We start from the raw sequence: 15,061 nt of genomic DNA, 5'->3' as shown, positions 1-15,061 counted from the left end.
ATCCCCCCAAGGGGTGTGCTGCCGTTCAGACAGACAGGCTGGAGGCTTGAGCAGAGATGAATCTAATGAAGTTCAGCAACATGAAATGTGCATTTCCACAGGGAAATTCCTGTGGAGAAACAACCTCATGTACCAGTAAATGCTTGTTGCTGATCATCTGAAGAACAACTTTGCAGAGGAAGAACTAGGGGCACTGGCAGACACCAAGTTAAACAGGAGACAACAGTGTGCCCTTGTGGCATAGAAGGCTAAGGGTATCCTGACCTGCATTACGAAAAGTATTGCCAGCAGGTCGAGGGAGGTGATCCTTCCCCTCACTGTGGGTGAGGCCACAACTAAAGTGTTGCATCCATCTCTGAGCACCCCAGTACAAGAGACATGGACTTACTGGAGAGAGTCCAGCAAAGGGCCACTAAGATGTTTAAGTCACTGGGGCATGTCTCAAATGCAAAGAGGCTGAGAGAGCTGGAACTGTTCAGCCTGGAGAAGAGAAGGTTCAGGGGGATCATATCGATGTGTCTAAATTCCTGATTTGGAGGGGGAGGAGGGCGGTAAAGAATTTGGAGCCAGACTGTACTCTGTGTGATGCAATAAAAAGACAAGAGGCAACAGACAGAAATTAAAATGTGGAAAATTCCATTTAAGCATAAGAATAAAAAAGCCAAATTTTTATTGTGAGGGTTGTCAAACTTTGGAATAGGTTGTCCAGTGAGGTTGTGAAGTCTCCACCCTTGAGATATTCAAAACCTGACCAGACATTTTCTTGGACAACCTACACTAGCTGATCTTTCTTTGAGCAGGGAGGTTGGACTAGACAGTCTGCAGATGTCTTTTCCAACCTCAACCATTCTCTGATTCTTTGACTTACTGCACCAGACATCAAGTCCATTGATGGATAGTAAGAACCTTCCACTTTGTCCTGGTTTCAGCTGGGATAGAGTTAATTTTCTTCCTAGTAGCCAGCATAGTGCTATATTTTGGATTTAGGATGAGAAGGATGTTTTAGTTGTTGCTAAGTAGTGCTTACACTAAGTCAAGGCCTTTTCAACTTCCCATGCTCTGTCAGGTGTACAGGAAGGTGGGAGGGGGCACAGCTGGGACAGCTGACCCAAACTGGTCAAAGGGGTATTCCAGACCATATGACATCACGCTCAATATATAAACTGGGGGGAGTCGGGCGAGGGGCGGTGATCACTGCTTGGGGCCAGCTGGGCAATTGTCAGCAGGAGGTGGGTGGTTGCATCACTTGTTTTTCCTGGGTTTTGTGTCTCTGTTTCTTCCTTGTTGTTTTCTTTTTCATTATTATTATTATTATTATTATTAACAATAATAATAGTCATTATTGTTAATATTGTTATTATTTACAAATTACTAAACTGTTATTATCTCAGTCCATGAGCTTTCTTACTTTTGCTCTTCCAATTCTCTCACCCATCCCACTGCTTGGGGGTGGGGGGTGGGCAGGGCGGTGAGTGAGCAGCTGTGTGGTGCTTTGTTGCCAGTTTCAGCTAAACCATGACATGCTTCTAACCTTACATCAAGTTTTCAGAAGGCTGTATGTTTTTTTTTAAAATCTGTAAGAAACCAAGAAGAGTCTCAGGAACATTAAACACAGGATTTTTACAGTGAAGTAGAGTATTTAGAGAAAAGAGGATATTCTTACTGTTACTATTATTATAATCAACATCATCATAATTCTGTTCTTATCAAGGTTAGGAAAAAATCCCAAAAAACTTTTTCTGAAGATCATTTCCACTGGGCACTTAATAGTCAGAGACGAGGGGGGAGCACACCGCCACATGGGGTCAGTTATAAATGTTTTCTTTCTGCTGGTTCTTGCTTCTTCCCCATTTCTATGCATGGATCACTCATGTCTGTAGCCCCTTGGCAGCATCTCTGATGTAGGTCACCTGCAGTCTGCAGTCCACAGTCCTTTAGCGGTACCTCCTCTTGCATTGAGTGCCTCTTTTCAGCAATGCAGCTCCAGCTGTGTCCTCAATGATGTCTCCTTCCATGTATCCCCTCTATTTATCTGGAGGCATTTTCTACATCATTTCCTCATGCTTCCAGTAGCTGCTGCTCTTTCCTACACAGGTATGAATCAAGGCACTGGGGGCTCCCTTGCCTCACTGCAGTTTTTAAAAAAAAAAAAAAAAAAAAAGGAAAAAAGAGAAATTCTACTAGAAGTCTATGAATGCAATTATAGTGTGTGAGGAAGATACTGTCTTAAGACCTCTTGAAAATACAAACCCTTTAACATGATCTTTTTCCATATTATCCTTCTTTCCTTTATTCCTTACCCTTCTAGTCCTCTTACCATTTCTTATATTGTCCTTTAAACGTGGTTAAAATTTAAGATAGGGGTAACTAGCATAAATGGAGTCTGCCTTATAATAGATACTTTTAACATTTGGGTAATCTCCAAACCTGAAGGTAAACAACATAGGTTACGGATTTCCATTGCTACAGTGATATAAAAGAGCAGTTACAGGGAAAGGAATTGCAGCATAATAGTGATTCAGTTTCCCTTTTCAGGGAGGTAAGTTCAATGTCTTGCTCAGTTTCTTTCTCTTAATGTGCGTGTAAATGACTCATGAGTATGTGATCATGAAAATTTGGAGTTGCCTGCATAAACACTTTTAACATACAGGAGGGACATTTCTTTGGTTACACATTTCATGACCTGTGTCAAGAGGGATGCTAGTAGTAGAGGCTGCAGGCACATGAAACAGAGGTAGATATGCTCTGGGTATAGGACACAAGAGGATCACTATCAAATACTAACATGGAAGGTAAAGGTGAAGTGTAAGGTGAAAATCTTATTTATGCATGTTCACACAGATGTGTTTGTACTTTGGATTCATTTTCATCATAAAAGACATCTTCAGAGAATGCTTCCAGATGAGGAACATTTCTGTAGCATCAAAATCATCAGATTTGAGGACTGTATTACGAACAAAATCATTATAATGATAGGAGGAGTAGACCAAATTACAAATATCACCACAACATTATCCATCCTGAAGCAGTGTTAACAGACAGAATTTATGTCACTCTCCAGAACCCTTTGAGACATAACAGGAAATAGAAGGCTCTTAGGTCCCAGGAAGTTGTACTGCTACTAGCAGAATCATAGAAAAGATGCAGAGACATGAACGCCCATCCCTGGTACATCACTGAAGGAGCAAATACGCCAATGAATATCAAAGTACAGCGCTGAAAAGGAGGACTTGTAGGTGCCTTGCAAGAAGTTTACGGGAAGAGTACATCACTAAGATGGCGCAGGATGAGGCTGTAGGGAAGGAATCATAGAATCATAGAATGTTTGGGTTGAAAGGGACCCTGTTATGATCCAATTCTGTTTATATTCCCAGTACAGTGTTCCTGTAGCCGCTTTGTTACCTCACCAGTATGAGTGAATGATTCTGTCCCTGAGCCTAGACCTTGTATCAGATAGCTCGTGCAGCTTGGTATAAAATGGCTATGTGGGAACATTTCAATTATGTTTTCTTCATATTGGATATACAATTAGTGTTTCTGTGTCATTCAACATCCAGCTGCCATTTTCCACTTCCCCTTTTCTTGTACTCTGCCCACTCAGAGTTGAAGTGCAACTGGTTCCTTGGACAATGCTTCTAGCCATGATTTGCAAAGCTCAACAACTCACAGTTTTTTTCTGCACTGCAGGAGGAAATTCTAAGGGCTGATTCCAACAGTAGACAGAGAAGTTTGTGACTACAGCAGAAAGAACTTTAAAATTTTCATGCAGAGCCAAAAAATATTTTCTGGACAAAGAATCAGGGTAGTAAGTTGGGGTAGTTAAGACATGCATTCTGAGTCAAACATCAGACTTGTCCAAGTTAGACAGCCCTGGTTTACTAATTTATGAGATATAGACTATGCTTCGGCTATCAGACAGGACATGTAAGGAGACAACCCTTATGCGGATACACGACAGAGTTTGCTGTCACACAGAAGAAAGTCTCTACCTTTGTTCTTTACTACCTGTGTGGTGACCAGCTGATGGAGAACGACCACTTTCCCCCATGGTATTTTGTTACACCCTGCTGTGTGCACTATGAAACACTCACACAGCACCTGTGCCTAAAGTCATGGCTCCCCATATCTGTAAAGAGAAAGTAGTTCTTAATATATTCTGATAGTCTGGTGTTCTGATATCATCTGACTTCTGTTAAGTATATGAGGCTGCTCTCCTAGAGCTGCTTTCTCTAATCCTTTTCTTCCCTTGGTTCGATTGGAATTTCATTATGTGTTTACTCAGAATTAGGGACTATGATAATAACTTGGCAAGATTATGTGCTAGTGATGGCAATATTCCTTTTGGAAAATGCTGCATTTACTTCTAATTACATTATGGGCTGTTTAAATTCTGGGTTTGCATATTCATATAATGAAGAAATATGGTGATTTAATTTGTCTTTATAACATTAATATGATTAAATTTACTTACACACAAATAAATAAATTATTCCATAAATACATTATGTTTAAAACATTACAAAATTATTGTGTGCAATTAGATACTGACAGAATAGCACTCCCAGAGGGGAAGCATCTTCAGTTTGCAATCACCTGAATCACAAATAACGAAGAGTGTGAGCAGAGGAATCAAAGGGAATGAAAGAACACGAAAGGTAAAATCCCAGCTGGGGGAAGGAAGCAGAGATGGACCTTTTCATGTCCAGCAGGAAAAGATTCAATCTCAGATGTTTCACTGACAAGAAATAAACCTTCAAACTTCCAATACCAATAAAACAGTAAGCTCAGTCGGAATAAAGGGCCTCTTTTACAAAGGTTGCCCATAGTCAGATTCAGTTTTTCATAGAATCATGGAATCATAGAATCATAAAATCATAGAATGCTTTGGGTTGGAAGTAACCTTTAAAGGTACCTCTAAAAGTCCAACTTCCCTGCAATGACCAGGCCCAGCCAACCTGACCTTGAATGTTTCCAGGCATGGGGTATCTACCATCTCTCTGGGTAACCTGTTCCAGTGTTTCACCACCCTCATCATAAAAAAAAAAATTTCCTTATATCTAATCAAAACCCACCATCTTCTAGTTTAAAACCATTACCCCTTGTCCTATCACAACAGGCTCTGCCAAAAAGTTTCTCCCCATCTTTCTTATAAGCCCCCTTTAAATACCGAAAGGCTGCTATAAGGTATCCCCAAAGCCTTCTTTTCTCCAGGCTGAATCACCCCAAATCTCTCAGCCTTTCTTCATAGGAGAGGTCTTCCATCCCTCTGATCATTTTTGTGGCCCTCCTCTGGACCCACTCCAAGAGGTCCGTGTCTGTCTTATACTGGGGACTCCAGAGCTGGACACAACACTCCAGATGGGGTCTCACGAGGTGCAATAGAAGTGAAGAATCACCTCTCTCAACCTGCTGGCCATGCTTCTTCTGATGCAGCCCAGGGTACAGTTGGCCTCCTGGGCTGGCTCACGTCCAGCTTTTTATCCATCAGTACCCCAAGTCCTTCTCCGCAGTACCGCTCTCAATCCCTTCATCCCCCAGGCTGTACTGATACCAGGGGTTGCCCCAGTCCAGGTGCAGGACCTTGCACTTGGCCTTGTTGAACCTCATGAGGTTCACACAGGCCCACCTCTCTAGCCTGTCCAGGTCTCTCTGGATGACATCCCATCCTTCTGGCCTGTCAACCGCACCACTCAGCTTGGTGTCATCTGCAAACTTGCTGACGGTACACTTGATCTCGCTGTCTAGGTCATTGATGAATATATTAAAAAGCACTGGTCCCAGTATGGACCCCTGAGGGACATCACTCGTCACCAGTCTCCATCCGGACATTGAGCCACTGACCACTACCCTCTGGATGCAACCACCCAGCCAATTCCTTATCCACTGAGCAGTCCACCCATCAAATCTGTAGCTCTCCAATTTAGAGAGAAGGATGTTGTGGGGGACCGTGTCAAAGGCTTTGCAGAAGTCCAGATAGATGTTTGTTGGTTTTCCCTTGGCCACTGTTGTTTTCACTCCATCATAGGAAGTCACTAGGTTCGTCAGGCAGGACTTGCCCTTGGTGAAGCCATGCTGGCTATCTCGAATCACCTCCCTGGCCTCCATGTGCCTTAGCATAGCTTCTAAGAGGATCTGTTCCATGATCTTCCCAGGCACAGAGGTGAGGTTGACTGGTCGGTAGTTCCCAGGGTCTTCCTTTCTACCATTTCACCTGGGACTTCAACTGACTGCCATGACTTTTCAAATATCATGGAGAGTGGCTTGGCAGCTGTATCAGCCAATTCTCTCATGACTCTGGGATGCATCTCATCAGGTGCCATGGACTTATGTGCATTCAGGTTCCTCATGTGGTCACAAACCTGATCTTCTCTTACAGCAGGAGAGGTTTTACCCTTCTGGTCCCCCTCATGCCATCCATCAACTCAGGAGGGGTGAGGAGAGAGGTTGCCAGTGAAGACAGGCAAATCAGTTGTTGAGTACCTCAGCCTGCTCCTCATCTGTTGTTATCTTCAGTCTCAGTAGGGCTCTACCTAAAAGCCATATCTATACATATTAGTGGGTTTTAGCCTCATGCTACTCATCACCAATACCCTCTTGGTTCCAACAGCAAACAGAATCCTCAGTATGGTACCCACTACGGATAGACTTAGCTCTGTCAAGTGTTTGCCACATGGTAGTGAATCTAATAAAAGTTAGAATCTTCTAAAAATGAAAAATATTTGGTAGAAGAGTGTGGAATAAGTACCATCTGGTAAGCAGGAACATTTTCTTCTGTATAAAAATTATATGCCTTTCATTGCACTGCAAAAGAGATCCTCTATTCTTGTCAGATGTTAGGGAAAGCTGAACTTACCACAGCAGAAATGGGTTTAGCTCTATATTTAGCCTCTACAAAGGAGTCTTTTAAGAAAGTTTGTGCCAGCTTAAAGGCAAATCTATGAAAATATGGGTTTGTGTTAATTGTGTGGAAAAAATATTTCTAACATTTGAAAGTACTACATTTTGAGTTGCTCCAGGGAATTTTTTCAGCTAAGTAGATATCTCATTCAAACCTCCTCATGGCATTGATTCAGAATATTAAATATAATATAAAATAAAATATAAAATCAACAGGAGGTCCAGGAGGCAAAGCTAGCTGTTAAAATAAGGTTGTGATGCTTATTAAAATGGTCAAAATATTGAAAGTCAATAGAATGAACACTATTGATGTATAAATCTAATATACAAAGTCTTTGTACTAGGAAATGCACATATCTTGGTTGGCATAGTAGTACAGCTTCAAAAAAAGCTCTGAGCCAGAGACTTACACCTTTCTGTTTCTCCCCTATGGTTACAGATACTGGATATGCTTCAGCTCAATGTAGCCAGGAGTTTGTATACATAGACATGAATTAAAGGCATGTTCTTATATCTTAGGCAGAACTTTAGGAAGATGGTGTGGTGGTGTGCTCCCCCCTCGTCTCTGACTCCCCCTCTTTTGACCTCTTTCAAGTGATAACCACCTGTGGCGGTGGTGATAGATGCATCTGGTCTGTGTCTGGTCCTGAAGGATGCACCCACTGGGTGTGGGGGGAGACAGATAACAATACAATAGCCAAGGGCTATTGTGGAATGTGCCCACCTAAGCACAGTGGTCAGTATGCAAATATGACTATGAGCCAATCATCTTACCCCCATAAATAGTGAGCAGCCCAAGAGCCCTTTGAGCTCTCCTGCATGGCAGCGGGCTGCACACCAGGATCTCCCCTTGAGCAGGGACGCCTCTCAAGGTTACTCCTCGAGGTTGAGAGATTCCTTACCATGACAGATTCTTGGTAAGTGACTAACAGCATGCTAACTTGGAAATCTTAGCTAAGTGACATAAAGGATTGATTGCGCATATATAATCCTTTAGACATAAACCATTGACCAAGTCTGGGACTAGGATTGGATCCATCCGCACCTAGACTCCTCTCTGAGGGAGTTTAGAAAGCAAGGGGATCTTTTCTGAACCTCATGACTCAACGGGAGGGTCTCCCTGACAGTTTTGTCTGACCCTGTCCTCTGTGCAGTAAATAACAAAGTGTACCTTGCCATCGAATCTTATAAACTATTGTCGCATTTACCACTGAACTTTATTAACTGTTTCACACCAATAAACCATTTTACTTTTGCCTCCCTCTTAATCCATCTGCGACAGATGGCAAAATAGACTGGTGTAGCTTTCACTGGATTTCTACTCACTGGTTACTTTACCTGAAGTGTGATATTAACAACACCTCTGAGTGAGGAAAGATGATTAGAAGCTAGCTAAAGTAAAAACAAAATAGGGAAAAAAATAGGAGAAAACATATTGTTTAGTCTCATGCAGTTCATGATGCTTGAGAAAAAGAAAAATTAAACAAAAAAAAGAAGAGTGCTTTAGTCTAAGGCTGCCCATAGGGTGAAACACTTTTTCTTATATCTCCTGTGCAAGAGCAGAAAATTTTAAATGTATGGTTCTCTTGCACAAGGAGAGGTAGGTTGGTGAGAAAAATATCTAACAGACCCAGGGCATCCAGTCTCTCTACATATATGATGAACTGTTTGTTGATGGTGAAAAAGAGAAAAAAAGATAACCGATAACATGCATGATCAGATTCCTCAGAGTGGTGGACTGCAGCACAAAATTATGATAATCCTAATACTGTGCTCACAGAGGGTATCAATGTTTACACAGATTCTAAGATGGACTAAAATCCTCCAGAGTAAAATATAACTAACATACCCGTCTGGAGTAAATTTTAGGTGATAAATTATTCTATATTACAGTGATTAGAGATTTCCTCTAAACTGTCTCTACATCACTTGCTTGAAAGTAATTTTCATAGTAAACTGCAATTTAATCCAGTATTCAGTGCGTTTTTATTTTCCCTCAATATTTGATCTATGGGGTGTATGGTGTGTTGTCTTTTTTGTCTTTACTACTGAGATCAGAAAATTCATGCTTTTAGCTCTAAAGGTATCCAGTTCATTCCCCAATGTGATGATCAAGAGAATAATCATGAGCCATTGACAAACACTGAATTATTATATTTGTGTACAGCAGTTTAATGATGTGCATCCTAGAGTTTTTAGTAAACTGGTTCAAGGACATTAGACTAAAAATAATAGCATAAAACCGAGTAGTGGGAAACAGAAGCTGAAAAATTCAGGAAACAAATTAGGATATGTCTAGAGAATTTTTTCCTAATTAAAATTGTGGAAATATCAAAGCTTGAGTTTCATAAAACATTTTAGTTACTCAGACATATACCATACCAAATAATTGTAAATTTACTATTAGAGGAACAAGCTAGCCATCAGGAACAGGTCTTTCTGGGCTTTGGTTAATTTTTTTACTCATTATTAAGTTAAATGAATGAAAGAGCTAATATCCAATGATTAATAAAAAGTTCTTAAGAGTCATGGGTGCTCAATAGTTTACAAAACATAACTGCATTTAGGAATTATGGGCTTCTCTCACCCAGTTTACAACTCAGTCTACATCCAAGCTTTTGCAGGGTTCATTTAGAGTCAGGAATTCTCAGTAAATACGGTAGGAAAAAAAATTAATACCTGGGACATCCTTGTAGTATGTTTCTCGGGGTTTCAAGATGCATTTAACTTAGGTTTATTTTATTAGCATGTGTAACAGTCTTCATAGAGATCACTACATCTATACAGAATTTACCAGGGGGAATAAATAATTCAAAGGGTGAATTAAAATAGATAATCTGCAATGAAAAGATAAAAGTCAGAGATTATCCAGAGTACATGGAGTGCTTTCTTCAGTTCTGGGGTCCCCAGTACAAGACAGAATGTTGGTTCTTGTATCAACTTTAAGGTTACCCAAAGGATCACACAGACACCCTGCCGTCTGTGGATCAAGGAAACACAGCATACACAGTATGGATGCTCCAAGTGACGCAGTTTAATTTTGAGCCCTAAGTTTTATAGCAAAGCCACATTCCAGTCCTGCCAATCACTGTGTGGTCACGGTGATGCCCTCTTGCTCCTCCTCTTCTTGGCCTTGCGGTTACTGCCCACTCGGCTTCTGCATTTCTTGCATACCACAACAGAACTCACCATACTGGAGAGAGTCCAGCAAAGTGCCGTGAAGGTACTGGAACATCTCTCCTATGAGGAAAAGCAGAGAGAGCTAGGACTGCTTACGCTAGAGAGGGTGTTTGCCTTAGAGGGATCTTATCAATGCAATACCCAAAATGAGGGTGTACAGAAGACAAAGTCAAGCTCTTTCTAGTGGTCTCCAGTGACAGGACAAGGGGCAATGGGCACAAAGTGAAACATAGGAGGTTTCATCTGAACATCAAGAAACACTTTTTCACTGTGAGGGTGACTGAGCACTGTCACGGGTTGCCCAGCAAGGTTGTGGGGCCTCCATCCTTGGAGATGTTCAAAAGGCACCTGGACACAGTCTTGGGCAACTGGCTTTAGGTATCCCTGCTTGAACAGGGTGGTTGGACCAGATAACCTCCAGAGGTATCTTCCAACTTCAACCATTCAGTAAACTTTGAGCTGCTTGCAAAGATTATATTGGATGTCTGAAAAATCTATATCCAGACTACAAAAAACCCTAACATATTAAATAAAACATTATCAAATCCCAGCAATAAAGTACTAGAATAAAAAAACAAAACAAAACAAAACAAAAACTTGGAAAAAAATAATTAAGCAGAATGAGATAAGTATAAATATGTTACTTTATTCTAAAGATCATGAATATTTTCAACAGACTTTGCATCAAAGATCAGTATTATCAGAGACAGAAGGAAATGGACAATCATAAAAGATATAAATGGATTTATTAAAGATATATCACATTAGAGTTATTAACTATCTTTCCTAATAAGATAATTTCTGAGATAAGGTTAATACAGAAGACTTGAGGTCTAAACAGTATGATACTACATAAAAAAAAAAAATAATTCAAGTTGGAGATCTTCCATGGGTTAATAAAAGAATTACAAAATGGATAAAGAAACTTTTTAGTGGGTATTAAATACAGATTACTGAAATGAAAGGGAGATTGCAGTGTTCCTTGGGTTCAGTCTTGCAATAAATATTTAATATTTTCATAATTGGCTATGTTGCTAGGCATAGGTCATGAAATCCATGTAAAACACAAGGTTGAAGAGTTTGACCAATACTGTGGAGAGCAGATCATGACTCTGGAAGAAACAAATTAAGCAGAAAAATTGATATAACAGAAATTGTGATGTAATTTGAAGGATATAAGATCACAGTAAATGAGAGGCTTATTTTCCAGAGACCATGACAGAAGAAGAGAAACTGTGATAACAAGCTGCCCGTGTACAACAGTTTTCTTGGTGAAGTTCCAGAACTTCAGTTAAAAAAAAAAAAAAAAAAAAAAAAAAAAAGCATGGATGTCTGAGTAATATCTTTGATTAAAGGCTTAGTAATATCTTTGCAGAAGGCATTGTTCATCTATATGTAGTTGCATACTTGTAGTTTCAGTTTAAACTGGAAGAATTTAAGATGAATGGAGAATCTATTTTACAATATGAGAGTAAAAATTTATAACTAGCTTAGTGTCCTGGTTTCTGCTGGGATAGAGTTAATTTTCTTCATAGTAACTAGCATAGTGCTGTGGTTTGGATTTAGTACTACAAGAATGTTGATAACACACTGATGTTTTCAGTTGTTGCTAAGTACTGCTTAGACTACTCAAGGACTTTTTGAGCTTCTCCTGCTCGGCCAGGTGCATAACAAGCTGGGAGGGAGCACAGCTGGGACAGCTAACCCAAACTGACCAAAGAGCTATTCCATACCATATGACATCATGCTCGGGGGGGAGTTAGTCGGCTGGTCGTGGGGAGAGTGATGGCGGCTCGGGGAGAGTGATTGGGGCTCAGGGAGTGATCACAGCTCAGGACGGGCTGGGCATCGGTCAACGGGTGGTGAGAAATTGCATTATGCATCAATTATTTTATATATCCTGTATATTCTCTTACCATTATTATTATTACTATTGTTATTATTCTTTCTTATTAAACTGTCTCTATCTCAACCCACGGGTCTTACTTTTTTTTTTCCAGTTCTCTCCCCCATCCCACTGAGGGAGGAGGGGGAGTGAGTGAGCGGCTGTGTGGTGCTTAGTTGCCAGCTGGTTAAACCACAAGACTTAGTCTAGCAAAATAAGTGTTGAAAAACATGATTCATCTGAGTGGAAAATACAAGGGAAGGAGATCTATTTAAGCACAGAATCTGTGGACATATATTGCTGATAAACAAATTACTATCAATTATTACAAAAGCCCTTCTCTGTAAAATGACTAAAATTATTCCGTGACCCTCCAGCTGGGATAATTAGAAGCAAGGAACTCATTGCTTCACATGTCCTTAGATATACTTCCTGTAAAGGCTCTTATATGTTATTTATACCTAATTTCTTTTGGGATTCTTCTGGTTGCCAAACAGGATTAAGAGGTTTTCTACTCCTAACCTCTCAGTACATAACATGGCTTCTCTAGTACTGCACCTACATAACCAACTGCTACACTACTACGTGGGAAGGACCAGTACTTGATTTGGCGTCATCTATATAGCTCTAGGACCATAACTTCATGTGGCATGTTTACCAGGGATGTAGTCTGTGTCAGTTGTATCATTCCCAGGAATGACTGCTACATTCAAAGGAGCTAAGTGCTGGAGGACCTTGCATCTACATTGGTGGTGGTATGCCCTAGATGTGCCCCAGAAATGGCTTCGATCATGATTCCACCACGAGGGAAATCACTTGAGTGCACCACTGCTGTGCTCAAACATTTACTGTAGGACTACAGACAACAGGTTCAAGACACATTGATACTTGAAAACAACCTAACAGAGATGTATCATTGAGGATGGAAATACCAGAGACTGGCCATAGCTAGGAATTAATGATGACAAAATGCACTGATGTTATTTAGCATTACTACAAGCACGTTTGCACACATTTTGTAGGTGGGCAGTAGCTTGCCTGACTGATAGTGTTCTGAAAAGCTGCTAGAGCTGAAAAAGTACCTTGAAACCAAGTACAAAATTTGTGACTGGAAAAATAAACTAGATATCCTGTAGCTGATAATTTTCAGTACAAACATTAGCAGTTACCATGGTTTAGCCTGACTAGCTTCAAAGATTTTTAAGACCCAGTATGTGATCTATAGAAGGCTTACACACATGTTAAGAGATTTTAAGTAAATATGTAATTACATTTATGATGAAGGAAGGTTGTTTCTTTAACTGAAACCTAAATGAAAAGAACTATTAATGTGTATAACAAAGATTTCTGGAAAGAGAAAGGAAGTCTATAATACAACTTCAGGGGATAACAGTCCATATACAGCCAAAATATCTGAGAAGGAAGCCACAGTTAATGAACAGTAAAGGCATACTGTAGTAAATAATTATGTAATTTTGATGACAGGTACATTGACTATCTAGTAACTTTTGGTTTTAGTGTCAGCAGCAGAGTCTCAGTACCTTTGAAACAGGGACAGTTTAAAAACTGGACATGGATTTAGATGGACAATACCTTCTGCATTTGTCTAAAATGAAAGTTTGATGTCAATAAATCATGCAGTCTGGGTTTTGTGTTTGATAGTGTATTCAGTGATGTACATGTGTTTTGGGGTTTATACAATATGTATTCTATAAATACTTCTAATTAAATATCTACTTTATCGATGTCTATAGTTACTGAACATCGTAAGCCACACAGTCTTTTCTGGTCCTGTGATTACATCTGCTATTCAGAAAAAAAAAAAAAAAGTATTAGTTATAGAGTGAAGGGTTTTATTTCTAGACTTAGAATTTAGCGATCTGTATTTAGTGCTAAGTCTCTCTTAGGGAAAGTGAAGCCTAGTGATGTTTTGTTTAAAAGAAAGAAAAATATAAGTAAAGGTTTTCCATTCAAATAATAAAACCCTCAGAAGTCAATGTACTGAACACAAGTGTAACTTTAAATAAATTCATAATTACTATGAAATTACTTCATTAAGAAAAAACATCTGTTTAAGTACTTGGCTGAATTGTGGCCACCTTGGTCATAAAGGGAATGTTGACAATATCTGAACTGCAGATTAAAGGTGCAAAAGTCTTTTCTGTATTACAACAAATGACAACAATTCTCCATCATTCCCATGCAAAAGGACAAAACTACAAATTAATTCCTGTCTAGACAGAAGAAATAATGGGTTTTATCTAAATTGTCTTGGGCCACTGCTGGGACATTCAATGAAAAGATCTACTACTAATGAATAAAAAGACAATTTTTTTACAATTAATGAGTCATAGATATTTTAAGCACTGCAATTTGAGGACAGAAAGCTATTAGATTTAGAGGAAGAATGGGAGAAAATAATGAGATCAGAAGGGTGAGCTATTTTGGTACCTGAGAAAGATTGTTATTCTAATTCAATATTTATCATGCAGTAGCAACTTTAAAATGAGGAATCTAAAGAAAAGGTGCTCGGATCTTGGATACCATCTGGAAAGTTCAGCTGAAGAGAACCATGCATAGGGAAAGTAATATTGTTAGTAACTGAAAATATGTCTGTAAACCACATTTTTTATTCAAAACAGAAAGAAAAAAAACCCCAAACAACAAAAACCAGATGGTAGAATTTGGAAGGGAAGATTAGAAATTAACATATTAATGGCCAGATCCTGCAGTGACTGAAATAAACAGAGCTTTGCCATTGATTTTTATGAGAATAGAATAAAGTATGTCATCAGAAGTGGTGAGAAAAGGTTCTAAACATAAAAGACCACATTCTTCAGTTGATGCAGTTTTCTGTTTTATAAACACAAATTGGACTTCAAGGGCTAAACATAACCACTGGCCAAGTCCTCTAGTCAGGGAAACAGTTCTCTGGGGAAAAGTTAGCAAAAGTAGCTTCATTCCCTTGGATTTAAATGAGTTTTATGAGGGAAAGATATGGCAGGGACAGATACTCATTTGTACTGGTTCAGTCACTAACATAAACTAGGGCAGCATTGTACTTTGATCTTCAGCAAATCTAGTAGTTCAAATCAGGAA

The sequence above is a fragment of the Egretta garzetta genome, unplaced genomic scaffold (assembly GCF_000687185.1).
Source record: "Egretta garzetta isolate BGI_Z169 unplaced genomic scaffold, ASM68718v1 scaffold662, whole genome shotgun sequence".
NCBI classification, from domain to species: Eukaryota; Metazoa; Chordata; class Aves; order Pelecaniformes; family Ardeidae; genus Egretta; species Egretta garzetta.
The sequence above is the reverse complement of the archived record's forward strand: the minus strand, read 5'-3'. Positions refer to the sequence as shown.